Raw genomic sequence first — 13,874 nt, forward strand, 5'->3', positions numbered from 1 at the left:
ATGCGAGAACAAGGATGTTCGCATATAGAAAGGATTCGCAATGAGGAAAGCTGACTAGAAGTAACAGTAGAAACTGTACGTGAGCAAATATTTAAACGCAGAAAAAAAAAAATGGAAATATCTAATACAACTTATTCTATGAACCGAGCAGATATGCCAAAATTGGGTATAAGTATCACCCCTCTGGCAAGAGGGATATAGAAATACCAAGGAAAAGATGTGTCGCTTCGTCTGACGCTCATCCCACAAATGCCTTATTTATAACTTTCTATAAGCAATTTCCGTATAACAATATCTTGTCCGTTGTTCAACCCAGTTTATTATGATATAAGAATGCCCAAGGGTCACATACCTGGTCTATGAGCCAGCAACATGGCCGTGGTGAAACAATTGATTTTCAAAATCTACGAAGTTAAGCAGTATTAAACATGATCACTACTTATGTAGAAAACCGGACTCCATTTCCTGATTGAGGAGTAAATTGAAGCTGATCATACTACCGAAAGTAAATTCTAGCCCAGGTTGCACGATGAATGATTTCCTGGCTCAGTGAGGAACACTGATAAGGCCACCACCTTCTTGTTTTGGATTAGATCTTCTTATTCTTCCTGGCCTTTTCCTCCATTTTTCAGGGGGTTGATATTTGATGTGAATTTGGCACCGTTTTACGGCCGGATGCCCTTCTTGAAGCCAAGCTTATGTAAAGGGATGTGTTCACTGTATTGTTTGTATGTAGACAAAGATAAGAGTATTAAGATGAAAGCAAACAACCAGTCTTCGAACTAGAGGAATGAAGTATGTACAGTTAAAATACTCCTCCTGACCGGGAATCGAACCCTGGTTCCTCTGAACCGAAGGCCTGTACGTTGACCATTCATCCAAGCACCAGAACTTGTTTTGGAGTTAGGTAGTTTTAATTATTTGGTATCTTATCCAACAAAGTAAGTATTTCCAAACACAAATTGTAATTTGCACGTCCATTTAACCACTTAAAAATGATTAGTTTGTATAGGGAGATTGTTGTACGATCACGACCTACGTGCTTCTTGGTTAGGCCTGTTTAAAACTAATTTAAAGCGAACCAGAGCTTACTACAGTAAGTATTCAAGTTACAGCAATACAGTCACTTTTCAGAGGTTTTTTGATGTGTCTGTCGGTTAGGTCATCAGTTCAAAGACTGGTTGGATCCTCAAATAGCACCACCAAAGGCTATGCAGTTATAGAAAAACCACAAAAACCAATGACAGTACCAAAATGAGGCGTACTAGGCAAGGCGAGGAGTGAGGTAGTTTGCCGTTGCTTTCCTCACTGGGCCAGACAGTGCTATTGCAGCACAACCAACCCTATGGGCAATACCTTTCATGATACTCAGACGCACTGACTGCGCTCTGAAATGTCATTACTCAGCACCACCCACCCCCAGCAGCCTCCATACCGTCACAGCCATGGATGAGACTGGGACTTCTGTGGAAGCTACACTTTGCTCTGACCTGTGCTAAGAGATGGATGCAAGAGTACTGTATCCATCAAGAAATGAAAGCAGGCAGGATTTTTGATGTAGATATTGTTTATCGTAACGGTATTTTAAATATTTCGTATCATTTAAGCATTTGCAAAATTCTGCGTGCCTTAGTACGTATAACTTTGAGGTAGAACATCATCCAGCGTGATATAATTGTACAGAATTATGAGGGGTAATTCTAGTAGTTCATGGACGGGTGAAGTAAATTATGGTATATCCTCCCATTATCAGCAAATATACTGGATCATTCCTGCTTCTTCTTTCTGACTAGGGTTAGCTCAGTTACAAGATAAGTTTAATCTGAAGAAAATCTAAAGTTAAAAAATTGGGAAAATCGTGAGAGGTGAATTAGTGAGAAACATTTATGTACTGGATATTATTAAATAGTGGAAAAATGGTGCAGTCAGCTTCTGTTGTCTTTAATGTTGACTACTTCGTATGTGTTTTGCTGCTAAAAAACTTGGATTTCTTATTTCATGGCTTAGACTCTACATCACCCACGAAGCTCTCTCCGTACGCAATATGTTGTGAAATGTACCGTACTCTCTTTTCTTCGCAGTGACGACGCGTAGCGCACCAGGTGTCTCGTATTTGAAGGAAGCTCGTTCCAAAAGGAGCACTTAGCGCTCAGAACGAGTGACTCGCGAAGTGAACCCATTAATGTCAAATATGTTTGGTGTATCTGAAATATCGGTTCTAACAGAATATTGGAGTTGCCTTCTTTCATGTTTAAAGTAGAAGCAGTGATACCATCTATATGAGGAACAACTCGTTATAATAAATCGTGAGATATACTCGTATTTCTTGCAGATGAAGTGTAGCCAAGAGATCTGGTATATGAACGATGAGATTTGGAGTTTTTGATAATCATGTGAAGACTCTTATTTATTTCTATTCTCTTTATGACATGTTAAAGAGATATCCGAGAACACTTCAGTAGTAATGAACGTATAGGTTGCAGTATATACAAATAAAACATTTAATACCGGACGGGTTGGCTGTGCGGTTAGGGGCGCGCAGCTGTGAGCTTGCATGCGGTAGATAGTGGGTGTTCGAGCTGGCGTTACAGACATATTCAGTGTAACACTGCAGCAGTCTTTTAAGTATCGAATTGCACTAACGTTGCTTAAAGCCGGATAACCCTACAATTATGCATTTACCGAGCTCGCTTAAGTGCGGCAAGTATCCAGTATTGCTCATGGGCAATGATGATGATGATGATGATGATGATGATGATGTAGGGATGTGAAGTCCGATGTCTCTGCATGCAACCTACTCCTGTAGAATAACACCAAAGGGCCCTGTTCAAGGCTCAACGTTGCCACCCGTCGGACGGATCACCATCAGCACCATCATATGCCCTCACTCCAAATGAAGACTGAGGAGAGGTTTAATATTTAATCCAGACTATTGGCACGCAATCTTGTGATTCGAAATTGTACCGGTCTACATTCTGATGGTAAATTATGGTGTTTCCATCAACGTGACTCGGACCGGATAACTACGGTATCAGACAATATTGACTTGATGTCCTAACAATCATAACTACCCGACGGCCTGGGTAATTTAAAGAATATTACAGTAAGTACGTTTTAATTATCTTTTGGTAGAAATTAAATTACTCGTAATTCATAGAATGGTAATATGATATTGAACTGTATTTCTTCAGTCTCCTTTTCTAAAGGTACAAACTAAGTTTTCATCAGTTCAAATGTCGAGGCATCTTCATTCTCATCTACACAGACAGTCTTATGGTGATGATAGGACTGTGAAGGAAGTGACCGTAGCCTTAATTAAGATCCCCAGCACTTGGCTGGTGTGAAAATGGGAAACCACGGAAGACCATCTTGAGGCCTGCCGACGTTGTGGTTCGAAACCACCACCTGAATAAAAGCTCAAAGCTATGCGGCGCAAACCACGTAACCAAATCGCTCGGTGAGATTATTATTATTATTATTATTATTATTATTATTATTATTATTATTATTATTATTATTATTATTATTATTATTAATTGTAGTGTGCCGTACTGAATTTCGCTTTCTTAGGTACTTGCAAATCATATTCACCGAACGTCAGTGTTCATCTACCGTACGCGTGAGGTCATGAGGATATTTATCGTAACCCAAGGGAGACGAAGCGCGCGAGCAAGAATGAGGTGGAAAAGGGATAACAAAAAACAGAGAGCTAGTCGATTTGTCAAGAGAATGGAAAGAAAGAGAAACTGTTCCAGTAATGATGCCACTCTCACTGCTCTTATTAAGAGCAATGAATTGTCTTTTCGTTCACCTGGCTGGCACGAGGGAAGAAGCTTTAAGCGCTTAGCCAAATCGAGAGAACGACTTTGTCATCGTCATACACTTCTCGCGATCAACAAAGATGAATGCTATTCTTTTCACATCCGTTCCACCCAATTTCTGAACCACCCGAAAATGTACACTCATTTTCTCTAAGACTATCCGGTTCCCTTCTTTTGTAATCAATTCTTTTGTGCCTCACGGCCAACAAGACATTTTCTTTCCCTTTTTCTTACGTTCTTCTCGTCTAAACATCTTATTTTGTTTTAATTCTCTTCAGTTCTCCTGATGGAGTTCAAACGTGACAGAATGTTGAATTTTACCGAAAGCAGCCTCCTAATAGACTTAACTGTAGCGGATTGAGTCCTGAAGAAGACCGGCCCTGAAATTTAATGGCTCAGTTTCTTGTTTTCTCTCTTGGAGATTGTGCATTCAATTCTGTATTTCGACAAGGAATTTCTTGTTTCACTCTCTGTAAGGAGGAAGAGAAAATTGTATCTCGGGTATTTAGCGACTAGAACGTCTATGATGTTAAGTCCTTTGTGTATTCTAGGGAAGAAGTAACTACTTTCAAAACTTTTCAGACGACCAAAGAGTCGGCTCCGCGGAAGTGTTGCGACCTGTCTCGTATTTCAGATAAAAATGACGTGTCTCGTATTTTCTGTTGCTCCTCTTTATTTTTTGAGAGATTGTGTAACTGTAATCTTTGGTAGAACTTCATAAAATATTTGATGCGCACAAAGAATGACAATGCCATTGCTTTTACATCCCACTAAATACTTTTATGGTTTACGGAGAAGCTGAGGCGCCGGAATTTTGCCTTGCAGGTGTTATTTTTCGTGCCAATAAATCTATCGACACGAGGATGACATATTTGAGCACATCAAATACCATTGGCCTGAGCCGGGATCCAACTCGCAAACTTGAACTCAGATGGCCAGGGCTCTACCATCTGAGCTGCTCAGCCCGGTCACACACAAAGAAGTTCACACACTTTGGTATAGAGGTTAGCTTTATTGCGGTTTATGAAACTCTGAAATATCTTCTCCAGTGTTATGATTTCTTTGAAGTCAGTGTTGCAATAAAGCTGAAAGTGTTCATTCTTGTCCAGAAGGTGCAGTCGAATGTCTTCAATGAACCGAGACAATGTTATGGAAAAGTTCTACGAAGAGATTTGCATTTTCAATCAATCAATCAATCAATCAATCAATCAATCAATCAATCAATCAATCAATCAATCAATCAATCAATCCTGATCTGCATTTAGGGCAGTCGCCCAGGTGGCAGATTCCCTATCTGTTGTTTTCCTAGTCTTTTCTTAAATGATTGCAAAGAAGTTAGAAATTTATTGAACATCTCCCTTGGTAAGTTATTCCAATTCCTAACTCCCCTTCCTATAAACGAATATTTGCCCCAATTTGTCCTCTTGAATTCAAACTTTATCTTCATATTGTGATCTTTCCTACTTTCAAAAACACCATCCAAACTTATTCGTCTACTGATGTCCTCCCACGCCATCTCCCCACTGACAGCTCGGAACATACCACTTAGTCGAGGAGCTCGTCTACTTTCTCCCAAGTCTTCCCAGCCCAAACATTGCAACATTTTCGTAACGCTACTCTTTTGTCGGAAATCGCCCAGAATCAAATCGAGCTGCTTTTCTTTGGATTTTTTCCAGTTCCTGAATCAAGTAATCCTGGTAAGGGTCCCATACACTGGAACCATACTCCAGTTGAGGTCTCACCACAGCCAAATATGCTCTCTCCTTTACATCCTTACTACAACCCCTAAATACTCTCATAACCATGTGCAGAGATCTGTACCCTTTATTTACGATCATAGTTATGTGATTACCCCAATGAAGATCTTTCCTTATATTTATACCTAGGTATTTACAATGATCCCCAAAGGGAACTTTCACCCCATTGCATTTTTGTAGATATCGCTTCGGGCATTCTGATAAGCAGTGAAGAGAGAAGTAGGTAAAAGCATAATGAAGTGCATAAATTTAACGAACATAAAACTGGTGTGTCTTGTACTTAGGTATCCTGGTTGAAATGCGTTTAATGAACACGTACATTATCCTTGATGGCATACAGTGGACTGTTTCATTTCATTTAGTGGCGAACTGGAGCAGCCTATTTTCTAGTTTATTTCTGACATTCTGTCGTCTCTGAAGTCCTAAAAAGAAACATTAAGTACATAGCAGATATAATCTTATTTTATTTCTTCTGTCTATTATTATCATTATTTTAATTCAATAATTCGACATATTTCTGGATGTACATATTAATTTTAGACTGTGCTGCCTTTCAGTGTTCAGCCTGTAAGCCTCTGGACAGGAGCTAACTGACTCCACAAACCTCTGGGCTCTGTGGCTTCCTTCAGTTCCACACCTTGAACTCCTTGAAAACTGAGTCCGATGACCGTCGTCTAGGTCTTCGTCTGCTTCCCTTTATCATCACAGCCATGACCACTGTTCTCTCAGATAAATTATCTTTCAGTTGTCTCACATGACCACGATCTCAAAGCCGTTTCATACACACAGATTTATACATGTAGTGCATTACTAATTTAGTCTTCATCTCGTAATTTCGACAGCCTTCCTGCCATTTTCTCATTATTTGTACCGACATTCATCCTCGCCATTTTCATGCCTGTTACTTTGTCTATGGAAACGATATCCTGAGTCTACACAACCTTTACTCCCATACGGCAAGGTTGGTCTCAAAACATACCGAACCGAGCTCGATAGCTGCAGTCGCTTAAGTGCGGCCAGTATCCAGTAATCGGGAGATAGTGGGTTCGAACCCCACTGTCAGCATCCCTGAAGATGGTTTTCCGTGGTTTCCCATTTTCACACCAGGAAAATGCTGGGGCTTTACCTTAATTAAGGCCACGGCCGATTCCTTCCCAGTCCTAGGCCTCTCCTAAGTCATCGTCGCCATAAGACATATCTGTGTCGGTGCGACGTAAAGCAAATAGCAAAAAAAACATACCGATGTATAGATAATTTCTTATTTTGCGAGCTGACTGCGTGATGCGGTTTGTAGCTTTGAGATTTCACTCGGGAGATACCGGCTTGGAACCTCACCATCGACAGGCCTGAAGATGGTTTTCCGTTGTTTCCTATTTTCGCACTAGTAAAATGTTGCGGCTGTACCTTAAATAAGTCTTGGTCTCTTCATTTCCTTTCACTATCACCGAAAACCTTTCCGAGTTAGTGTCATGTTAAACCACTTAAAAGAAGATTGAAATTTCGTTGGTCAAAACTACTACTATAGCCTACTGAACGAATACACATCCAAAGTACTTGAAATTATCCACCTGTTCTGGATTTATATTTCCTTCCTGACATTCTTTCCTCTAAGATTTCCTCCCAACTAGTATAATGGAAATTGTTAATTGTCTTATCATAATCTGTGCATATTTCAAGCTCGAAAATACGAGATTGTAAGCTTTCAGTATAGTCTGTCATTAAGACCAATTCGTCAGAACAGGTCAATTACCACAGTTTCCGGCTCCATGGCTATATGGGTAGCGTGCTGGCCTTTGGTCACAGGGGTCCCGGGTTCGATTCCCGGCAGGGTCGGGAATTTTAACCATCATTGGATAATTTCGCTGGCACGTGGGCTGGGTGTACGTGCCGTCTTCATCGTCATTTCATCCTCATCACGACACGCAGGTCGCCTACGGGCATCAAATTGAAAGACCTGCATCTGGCGAGCCGAACTTGTCTTCGGACACTCTCGGCACTAAAAGCCATACTCCATTTCATTTTCACTTACCACAGTTACACTCAAGCGAATTCATACCTGTCATTGTTTATCTTTTTATAAATGATCCATGCATATTTAAGAATGAACAATGTGCTTGAACGATTACAGCCTGGTCCGAGCCCTCTAATTACTCTGAACCAAGAACTCGTGTCACCATCAATTACTACAGAACTGATTGTCATTATAAATTACTTTGATTGCTGATGCGTAATCCCTCAGTATGACATTTGTGCGTTGGCATAAGCCTTTTCTAGATCTGCGAAATACGAGCATAACCATCTATTCTCCCTCATAACGTTGATCAAATTATTATTATTATTATTATTATTATTATTATTATTATTATTATTATTATTATTTTCAAGCTGTGTGTATTGTTGGTCTCTTTCACAGTATATATTTTGTACAAGGTATTGATTGCATTTCGTGTCTGGAGGGTGTATGAAACGCGCATCGTACCCACTGTGTCTGCTATTGAAGTTACTATTAATTTGAAGTAACAGTAATATTGTGAATTGCTTATTGAATATCTTGACAAAGGCTCATTCCAAATATAACTTTATTCTTGCATGATAATCAATAATTTATTTTCTGCAATAAGAGGTACATAGCGTTATAATGAGCAGTTGGCTCTTGTTAATGAATTCATTACTCAGTAATTTAAGCACTTCGGAGTTCTGATGATGCTATTAGGAGATATCGATCCATCCCCTTTCAGAGCGAAACAAAATCTTATCAGATAATCGATGAGAGCTATATATATATTTTAGATAATGCCTTCAATCTTTTGTTGTGTTCACCCGCCTCCCTATCTGCGTGACCGGCAGATACACAAGGATGAAGAATGTTTATAAGGACGTAAAGTGCTCCTGACTGCAGCAGTCTATAAGATAATATAGACTTCATCACTGGTTCAGTGTATAGCCTGGACGTTTAAAGCATTAACCACCGACTCGCTTTGTGTTGTTCATTGACGTAAAGCCTTTCTTCATCAAGCTGCTGTTCCACACCAGCAGCGACGTTGTCACGTTTATTCTTCTCAAGTCTTCGAAACTGTTACTAGGTACCATAGAAATTAGGACACATTATTTCATAAAATATTACTTGATTACCAATACTAAGTTGTTAGGCCTATAGTTACTAGAGGTAAGCAGTACATTGTCATGTGAAACATATATACTGTATTCCAAAATCCAGACATTCAGTCAGTGCCTTTGACTGTAGACACGTGCAGAACACGCGTGACAGAGAGAAACATTACCACCCCACAGCATGCTCACGCTATCTGATTGATCGAATACCTGTTTAAGGACACCCAAAGTCGTTCTTATTGCTACAGTGATGTTTATGCCGACTTGCCTTTCCTGTTCTTATCGAGAGAACTCTATTGAGCTAGTTGGTTGTGTAACTATTAGATTGCACTCGGGGGATACTGGTTTGAACCCCACTGTCAGCAACTCTGAAGATTTTTTTCGTGGTTTCCCATTTTCTAACCACGAAACTGCTGAGGTTGCACATTAATTAGAGCTACCTACTTCATTCCCATCCCATCGTCGCCTTAAGGCCTGTGTTAGTCGGTGCGGCGTAAAACCAACAGAAAGAGGTTGCACATTAATTAAGGCCACGGATACTTCATTCCCATCCCATCGTCGCCGTAAGGCCTGTGTTAGTCGGTGCGACGTAAAACCAACAGAAAGAGGTTGCACATTAATTAAGGCCACGGATGCTTCATTCCCATCCCATCGTCGCCGTAAGGCCTGTGTTAGTCGGTGCGGCGTAAAACCAACAGAAAGAGGTTGCACATTAATTAAGGCCACGGATACTTCATTCCCATCCCATCGTCGCCGTAAGGCCTGTGTTAGTCGGTGCGACGTAAAACCAACAGAAAGAGATTGCACATTAATTAAGGCCACGGATACTTCATTCCCATCCCATCGTCGCCGTAAGGCCTGTGTTAGTCGGTGCGACGTAAAACCAACAGAAAGAGGTTGCACATTAATTAGGGCCACGGATACTTCATTCCCATCCCATCGTCGCCGTAAGGCCTGTGTTAGTCGGTGCGACGTAAAATCAACAGAAAGAGGTTGCACATTAATTAGGGCCACGGATACTTCATTCCCATCCCATCGTCGCCGTAAGGCCTGTGTCAGTCGGTGCGACGTAAAACCAACAGAAAGAGGTTGCACATTAATTAGGGCCACGGATACTTCATTCCCATCCCATCGTCGCCGTAAGGCCTGTGTTAGCCGGTGCGACGTAAAACCAACAGAAAGAGGTTGCACATTAATTAGGGCTACCGTTACTTCATTCCCATCCCATCGTCGCCTTAAGGCCTGTGTTAGTCGGTGCGACGTAAAACCAACAGAAAGAGGTTGCACATTAATTAGGGCCACGGATACTTCATTCCCATCCCATCGTCGCCGTAAGGCCTGTGTTAGTCGGTGCGACGTAAAACCAACAGAAAGAGGTTGCTCATTAATTAGGGCCACGGATACTTCATTCCCATCCCATCGTCGCCCTAAGGCCTGTGTTAGTCGGTGCGACGTAAAACCAACAGAAAGAGGTTGCACATTAATTAGGGCCACGGATACTTCGTTCCCATCTCATCGTCACCGTAAGGCCTCTGTTAGTTGGTGCGACGTAAAACCAACAGAAAGAGATCTCAGGTTTCATAACTGGTCTTAAGGTCCGAGTATTGTCTGACATGCACTATCGGACCCTGTAAAGGCAAATATGACACTGTGTGACTTGCCAGGATAGCTGCTTCCATGAGGTGGTGATTTGGTGATTAGCCTGGTAACAACAGTTGTAAGCAGTTTTAATAATGTTCACTGTGGGCCATGATAGAACAGGGGAAAGGAGCCGTCGGGTTGGGCTAGGCTCAGGTTGATTACCAGCAGCAGGGAAGCTACATGACAGACTTATTATACAAAGCTATCAGTTCAAAAAGGGCAATAGCCTAACACACCTAGCGGAGTTTCTTTGGTATCCCAATTACACGGGGACTAATCTCACCTACTCTTTATAGTATAATATTTAACAATTCACAATGATAGGAACGCGAAGAACAATACATTAAATTTTTTAACGTGTATGAAGCTATCCATATGTCCCATTAAATAAGGGCAATTCTCAAACTACATAAAAAGCAAATCGGAGAAGCAAAGTCATCTCTTTACAGGCCAGGAAGGCTTGTGGAGGAATTGAAGACAAAGATTTCCAATATTAGTACCCGGGTACTGAAAAAGGAAACTGTATATGTGAGGACTTACAGAAGGAAGTATTCAGTCAGCGGTATATTTTTAACGGATGTCACTGTATATATTAGGTGAAAATGTCCCTGGTATAGTGAGTAGAGCAATATTTTTCAGACGACGGCTCGCACACTCCTGAACTTGCTGTAGGGCCTCTCCAAATGACAGCAACGAATGCCTCTTAAGGGAAGCTATCAACATTTTCTCACATTCTTTCTACTTCACATGCTTAGTTACAGTGCACCGATCAAACTTCAGCAACCCTTTGCGTAAATGAGAGTTAAAAATGCATGTCCCAGCAATGCAATAGTTGGCAGCAGTAGAATGTTAGCACATAGTCACAGAAAATTCGAACTGTAAGAAACACGTTTCGTGGTAGGTATTATCATCTCTCACATACGGTTTCTACATAACTTATAATTATTCCATTAATTTCCCTACATCGAAATGTTGGACATATTTGGGTCAGGAAGAATCATATTGGATGTGAGAATGGTGTTTGTTGTTTGAGTCATCAGTCCGCAGATTGGTTTGATGCAGATCTCCATGCCACCGTACCCTGTGCTAATATTTTCATTGCGGCGTAACTATGGCATTGCCTTATTTAAGCTTCGATTATGTTTTGACCAAAGTACCACCTCGTTCATTTCGGTGGACAAAGTAGAGAGGGAACAATTTGACGGCACTGTTCAGAGGGACTGAAGAGGAACACTTTGAAATGATGGTATAGGAAACTACTACCTAAAATGTGAAGTCTGAAATTATGACACCTTAGGAGAGGGTGGGACAAGCGAATCTACGGGGCATGTGACTCCACTCGATCTATTTTTAAAACTGTAGGATTTTCGACCCCGGATGAAGCTACATGTAGTGAACTTGGCCCGTGAGATGTCTAGGTTGTGTTATGAGAACCTCCGCCAGGAAACTTCGACGTATTTTTTAATGCTATTTGTTCGGGGCGTCGACCTATGAAGATCCTTTGCTCATATGTGAGCTAGCTGCGTGTATTATGTAAATGGCGGAAGTGTAAAGTGTTGAATGTGAGGAAAGGAACGTTAAGGACGACACAAAAATTTATTAATCATTGAAAATCAAAAACCCCTTATCAGGCCGGGAATGGAACCTGGGGCCACTGGGTGTCAGGCGGACGCGTTGCCCCCTACACCGCGGGGCCGGACAACTTCAAAGTTACCAGTGTTTATTAATTTTAGTCATTTTGTTTCTGAGAAATACAATTTAGTTTGTTACCTGGCAGAGAAATTCATAAAACTGTTGAGCCAGTTTTAAGATGGCATTCTGTAAACACTTTATACTAGGTCTTTCAGGGTTGCTTCGTAGCAACGTTCAATCGCTGGTCTGCACGGTAGGAGCCATTTTATTTGAAAGTTTGGTCCGGGGCAAGGGATTCCAGAGGAACGTTGAAGTGAACTTGCCCCACTGTTGTCTGAACGAACTAAAACTTTAAAAAAATTTGTTTACAAGTTGCTTTACGTTGCACCGACACAGATAGGTCTTATGGCGACAAAGGGATAAGAAAGGGCTAGGTGTGGGAAGGAAGTGGCCGTGGTCTCAATTAAGGTACAAACTCAGCATTTGCCTGGTATGAAAATAGGAAACCACGGAAAACTATCCTTAAGGCTTTCGACAGTAGGGTTCGAAATAAAACTTCGAATAATGGTATGCTGATATACTATATATAACTGTTGGGTAATATTATTCACTCCTTTATTATCTTCTTAGAAAGAACGGTCAGAAATTATGTAAGGAAGACATGCAAGGGAGTGAAGGTAATGCGCAAAAGGCTTTGGCGGATGTACATAAGGCAGTCCATCCATGAGAAAAGCTGGTATTAATTTATAGTATACCACAAATAACATTACTTTCCGGAATAAATCGAAGCATACTCTGACGTCACTGAAGCCTCCGCAGTTAAGGTGACAACCCACAGAATTTCTTTTCTGAATAAATCTGATGATTTAATAAATCTAACTACTTAAAGCGAAAACTATTTTAAACCTTTCCTTGTTTAGACCTAACATTATTTCTGGTTGGCATACGAATTCGTTGAAGGAAATACTCATAACGGACGATGGCGGGAAAAGACTGGTTTGGGGCGTTTTTGTGAAGGCGGATGGGCCAAATGAGTTAGGCAGGAGACACGGGACTTGATTGCCCCAAACGCTATGCAGACACGGACATGGAGAAGGGGATCCATTGCATGAAGACCAAGCAGTGGATCACGGGGAATGCACAGACACTGAACAGGAGAATAACGAATTTATTTGCGACCCTTGTCGTTAGGTGTATGGAAGAACGTTTTTATTAACAGCATGTGTTTGTCATTATTTCTAACTTTTTATTTTCTTATTTTGTGTAAGCCCAAAATAAAGTAGATTATTTCGATTAATAGTCAGTAGTAAAATGAGACTCACTTTCACCATCCAGGCGGACGCCTTTTCCTCACGAGCAGGGGCAAGAGAGTCTACATGCATAATTTTGATAGTTTTATTATTTCAAGTGTACAATTGTATTTTTTTATTGCAACGTGTGATTAGGAAGGTCATAACCTACTTTTACATTATTTTTGACTAATTTCAATATTTATGACTAATTTCAATATTCTGGTCATTGTGACATATTGAACCCTTGAACTTACCGTTCCATCGTTGGTCGTCTGTCTCGGCTGCTTCAGTCGGACGATATCGTACTCTACGATCTTGGGGTCGTTGCGAATTTTTTCTGTCACTTCATCGACCAAACGATTGGGTTTAGAGGAGAGCATAACTACTTCAAATGAGGAGCAAAAATGTGCTTACTAAAATATTTATTCAATTTAATCACGATAATTTGTTTATAAAATGTGCAAGGAAAGTCAATTAAATTCTTCACAACATATTATCACGCAGTCACAATGCATAACGTGAGTGGTAAACTTATATTGAATTTGTTTATAATTGTCTTCCAAAGAATGAAAACGCAATGTAAAATTCGTGGACAGCACAAACCAGAAAAAGAATAGCAA

The sequence above is a fragment of the Anabrus simplex genome, chromosome 1 (assembly GCF_040414725.1).
Source record: "Anabrus simplex isolate iqAnaSimp1 chromosome 1, ASM4041472v1, whole genome shotgun sequence".
NCBI lineage: Eukaryota > Metazoa > Arthropoda > Insecta > Orthoptera > Tettigoniidae > Anabrus > Anabrus simplex.